This window comes from Eubalaena glacialis, chromosome X (genome assembly GCF_028564815.1).
Source record: "Eubalaena glacialis isolate mEubGla1 chromosome X, mEubGla1.1.hap2.+ XY, whole genome shotgun sequence".
NCBI lineage: Eukaryota > Metazoa > Chordata > Mammalia > Artiodactyla > Balaenidae > Eubalaena > Eubalaena glacialis.
Window position 1 is genome coordinate 47,223,445 of NC_083736.1, and position 5,383 is coordinate 47,228,827.

General features: G+C 50.9%; 1 long non-coding RNA gene across 1 annotated transcript; it reads right to left on the minus strand.

Annotated features, from left to right (window-relative positions):
- Positions 1-4,658, minus strand: LOC133082053 (uncharacterized). Its single transcript, XR_009698909.1, has 2 exons — positions 4,387-4,658; positions 1-680 (listed from the first exon to the last, which is right to left on the minus strand). It is a non-coding gene; the product is annotated as an uncharacterized LOC133082053 (long non-coding RNA).
- Between the last annotated feature and the right edge of the window lie 725 nt (positions 4,659-5,383).

Here is a 5,383-nt window from a genome sequence, read left to right on the forward strand (position 1 = left end):
TCCAAGAAGAGCTACCCTTTATTGACCAAGTACATTGAGTCGAGGTGCTTCATTCATTGAGGAAACAAGTTCGAAGCACCGACCAGACACTAGGTCTCCGCTACTGGGGTCAGTTTGGGGATGCAGGGATGATGGGGGCTGCAACCTGCAAGCAGATGACTGCCCCCTGTTGTGTGAGAAAAGCCATGGCAGGATTTAAATCATAGAACCCTAGGAGCACAGAAGAGAGCCTCTGACCCCTGCCATAGTGTGCGGGGGTGTGTGGTGTGTGGGTGTTTGGTCAGGACACACTTCTCAGGGGTGGGGAGGTTCTTCAGGTGGCACTTGGATCATCCACAGTTGACAGACACAAGCTGAAGAGCAGAGACATGAACACGGGTGGAGCCAGATTTCCATTCTCAGTCTGTTGGCTCCAGACCACCATGGCAGCTGGGTCAGCTCCAGAGCTGTCATGCAGCCACTAAAAACACTTCCTCTGCCTCTGCTTGCCTCTCAGTTCCTTACATCTGATAAATAGAGTGAGACTGGTGGAGACATAACTGGGGGAGGGTTGATTGCAAAGCCTCTCTGATATGGCAGAGTGCCTCCCCACAGGGGAGGCTGAAGTCCTGCCCGGCCGTTGGCTCTGAGGCAGTCCTTTTGCGCCGGTGGACTCCAGTTTCTTGGCTGCAAGGCAGCTCCTGCGAAGGCAAACACAGAGAGGGTCTTAGAACCTTTCAGGGTGGCTTTGCCCTACTGGGTGCCTGCATTTCACAGGTGGACATGGTATTGGGACAGTCATGACTTTCCTGTCACGGAACAACATCTGCCTCTCGGCACCTGAATCACAAGCCAAGTGGGTTGTCGTGACCGCAAAGAAGACGGGCTTTGCAGTCGGGCAGAACTAGGGCTTGACTCCCAGATCCAGCCTTTACTGCATCAGTGACCTAACCTCTTTGAGCTTGTTTCCTTGTCTGTGGAAGGCGGGGGTTGATACTTCTCTGGATCTATGGGAAATAAAACCGCATATGCCCGGCTCCCATTATTAGCTCAGTAACTAGGCTCCGGGTGAACCATCTTACACTGCGCCCTGTGTTAGGGACACATCAGTGTGGAGGTAAGCATGCCGGGGACCTCTGGGCATCTACTCCACCCTCTGGCTGGGGTGGGGGTTGGGGTAGTGGTGGTGGAACTGGTGCCATTTCCATCTCTTTAATTGTCTTTACATATCAAAGGCACACACTTCATTTCATACTTAGGTGTGCTCTGCTCAGAGGAGTTGTACTGAATGAAGTCAGTCCTCACAGTTGGGTCTGTAGCAGGCAGAACCAGCAGTGGGGACACCTAAGGAGTTGCAGGAAGGTGCTGTCAGATTCCCTAAGAGGGTCCCGATACTGAGCGCGCAGCTGATCCTTGCCTCCCTGATGACCACAGGGGACTAGTAAATCAAACCCTTGCATAGGGAAGACCCGTTAATATACTTTCTCCTGTCCTAACAGAAACTCGGACTATAAACTATAGTGAAAATCTCATCAAAACAAAGTCCATGGGTAGGGCAGTTCAAAGCCTGTTCAATTTACTGGGTCACAGATACCATAAAGGGACAGATTTTTTTTCCATTGTTCAGCTTATCCCTCCTCACTGTGAAGCAGGTGGTCACCCTGGATCCCTCTATGCTTCCAAAACTGTGGCCAAATTCCAAAGGTCATATTCAAAGGCAACAGTGGGCCCGTATAACATAAGGCGAGAGCTTTTCTGTCTGTATCCTGTTCTTAGCAAGGAAGCCTTTCCCAGAAAAACTCAGCCATCAGATTGCATTTCAAATCAGCTCGTTGTGAACCACAGTAAAACGTGTGTCCATGTGGGGAATTCATAATGAAATCTCCATCACCTTCCATTCGGTAAAAATATCAAATCTGGTAACTGTGGCTTTTCATCCAGGTACTCCCCAGGAAAAATGGAAATTGCTCTACCCAGCCTGACAGCTGAACCTAAGAAGGAATCAGACAGATGAGGAGGGAGGGAGGGCATGTAAGATGGAGGGAACCGCACGTGTGAGGTTGTGAAATCTGTGGGTGGTGGGGGCCGGGGGGGGCGGGCAGGGGTGGCGAGGGAGGACGAGTGTGAGCACACCGGCCATCTGATGAACAGAAAGAGGTCTGGGTGCGCTGGAATATCAAGTGGGGCTTGGAGCAGAAGGAAGGGGTCTGGTGAAGATCCGGCGTTTGGGGGCAGGCAAGGCCTGCTGTGCTTAGTCCAGGAGGCTGGACATTATCCTAAGAGCAGCGGGCAGCCCCTGCAGAGTTTTGAGCAGGGGTGTCATGCCCAGGTTAGAACTTAAGAAAGCTTCCTCAGGCAGTAGGATAGACAATGCGTTGGAAAGCGTCAGGATTGCTGGTGGTGGGCAAGGAGAGAGATGAGGGTGACGTGGACTAGGGAACTCACTGTGCCGATGGAGAGAAGTGTCAGGATCTTACTTAGGAAGACTTAGGAGGCAGAACGGTGGGGCTTGATGATTGAGAGGGTGGTGAGAGAGAGGCAGCAGGCAAGGATGGCTTTAGGGATCTCTGGCCTAAGCAGCTGGGGAGAAGGCTGCCTTGCCCTGAGTTAGGCAACAGCAGAGGAGGTGCAGCTATGTGGGGAGGGGTTGTGGATGGGTTCAGTTTGGACTTGTTGAGTATTCCTTGCCTTTGGGGCTCAAACACGTATTACCTGAATGACTTGGGGGAGCTGACCTAACCACTCTGTGCCCAAGATGCCTCAACAGTGATAGGGGAATGAGACTAATAATTAAGGAAAAGACTAATTTCTGTTTCATTTATTTATTTATTAAAGAAAACATTTTTTAATCTTAACAGCACAGTGCCTTGAAAAGTACAGTAGTACGGTACAACAGCTGGCCTACAGGGGCTGGCATTTCATTTACTTAGTCTATGAGAATGTCCTCCTTTTACACAGCAGTGCTGTTTTACTGTCAGGTACTCCCTAGGTATAATGGGAATGTATCTACTTTCCATATATCTGCTTGGTTTTACATATCTGCTTTGTGTATTTTCACCATGTACCATGTATTGCCAACTGTAAAAGAAAAATAAATACATTCAAAGTAACAAGTGTTTGTCACATGCATGCAGAATGGCAGTCCATCAGCCTGTCTCTCAGAGAAATAGCCCCCCCTTCAGACCCTCCAATTCTTCCTCCTCTAGCCCCTCACTCCCTCCAGGGAGTGGGCACAGGGCCTTTGGGACCAAGTTTGTCTAACACTTCTCTTCGCTGTGAAGTCATCTCCAGTGTCCCAGAAGTTGCCTAGCACTTGTTGAGTGCAGTCTCCCTGTGGACCTGTCAGTTGACTAGGGAAGTCTGTAGTTTAGGAGAGAGGATTGAGCCTGATAGGTGGAACTGGAAACCATCAGTGTGTGGCTGCCTAGCAGGGAGGTGATGAAGCCACAGATACCTAGATTTGAATCGAGGCCCCACCACTTATTCCTTCTGTGACTTTGGGCAGGTTACTTAACCTCTCCGTGGCTCAGTTTCCTCAACTGTAAGATGAGGATGATGGTCCTATTCTGGGATAATAACTCCTTTTTGCTTCCTTCATGTAGATCACAAACATATAACCTTTTGATAACTATACAGTGCTGTTCGAGCGTCGATTACTTCCAGGGCAAAAAGGGACGCTCTCTGCTTATAGACTTATCTACTTGGACAGGCATGAAAGATGCCTGGCTCATGTTTACCATGTTGACAAGGTTGAACTTCACCTGAGCCCTGAAAAAAGCCACAGTAAAGAAATCTCTGCAGACTTTTGTGTTCCCGAAATGGCTTACTGCAAAGGACCACCCTTCCCCTTATGACTCAAGATAAGGCTTCGCATAAGTCTCAGGTGACTCCTGGGTTTACCTGCTACAAGGCCAAATACAGACCTTCCTCCTTTTCCTTAAAGGGCAGATACAGACCCTCCAGCTCCTTGTTTTTTGTCTCATGACTAGTAACTGAGATTAAAAGTCAGTCCTCCTGAAAGTAGCTAGTCACAAAGATAATCATTTCCTGTTCAGTTGACTGAGACTTCCCCTGAACGGTTTTCCCACCTGCAAATGTCCCCACTGTAACTTGTCTACTACTCTCTATGAAATGAAGTACAGTGCAAAACCACCCTGCTGACAGTCTGATCTTCAGATCTGGGGTGCTCTCCCAATTGCAATTGGTAGAATAAAGTCAGTCTCTTTATTAGTTTGTGTTTTGTCTTTCCCAGTGTGATGTATCACACGGGGTGTGATTGGTAAGAACTAGGTAAGAAAAAAATCAAGTAGCAGGAGCTGCTTCTCACGTAGGCACGCAACAACACAAATTACCAGGCAGTCAGGGAGAAGCCCGCCCCCACCCCCCCTTCCAACCCCAATAGCCCACCACGACCATGCGTCGTCTGCGAGGTCATCTCCAGCGGCCGGAAACTCTTCCTGCGACTCCAGAAGCGATCGTCCCTTCTACTCTCCAAGCTCCTGGGAGAGGCGCTCCGGTGCGCGGCCGGGAGGGGCGGGCACTGCCTTCTCTTCTCCCAATCCCCCAGCCCTACTGCCGCCGTCCCCGGGGAGGAACCTACTCTCCTTCAGGCCACTCCCGGCTCCCTCCCGGCCCACTACAACCCAGGGGAGGCCTAAGGGAACCCTGCTTCTATAAGGGGCGGGGGGCGGGGGGTGGGGGGGCTGGGCGGGGAATGTCGCATCCCTATGACTTCAGACGCAGACCCGCAGACTCCTCCTCCCGTGGAGGGCGGGTAGCCTCTATAGGACGCCGGAGGACTCCTCCCCTCGGTGGTCTTAACCCTTCTATTCCCGGCGCGCCCCCCACCCCCGCCACTCCCGCCTTCCCGCCAGGTCTGAGGATGGGAGGCGGTGCACTGGCGTCCTGATGGCGGAAACCTGATCCCGGGAAAGAAGGTGCGAGAGTGAGGGATGGAGACAGGGACAGACACGCAGACAGAGGGAGACGTCTCCCTAGGACCGACCAAGTGTGCGTTAGTGTCACAGGACCAGAATCCTTCTCTTTAGCCAACTGGGATCGGTGCTCTCTCTGAGAGAACGGTTGCTTTCCGCAGATGCCCTACCTCTTGAGTATCAGAATTCCTGTTGGACAGTCTGTGTATGGCTTATTTCTCTTTCTCTGGTTGGGGATTGCCATTTTTTAAGCCGAAAGAGACGATGTTGAAACTTCCAGTGGGCCTTGGTCGACCCCCGGGATAACTGGGCTAGAATCAGTGTTCAACAGGTTCAGAAATAGTTTGTCTGTTTCCTTGGCATCACCTCCCTCCCCACCTCATGTCCCACCTCACAAAATGAGACAAAATAATTGAAGTGTTTTCAAGGCAAATGCGTTTCCTGTATTGAACGCATCAGAGGAATTCTTC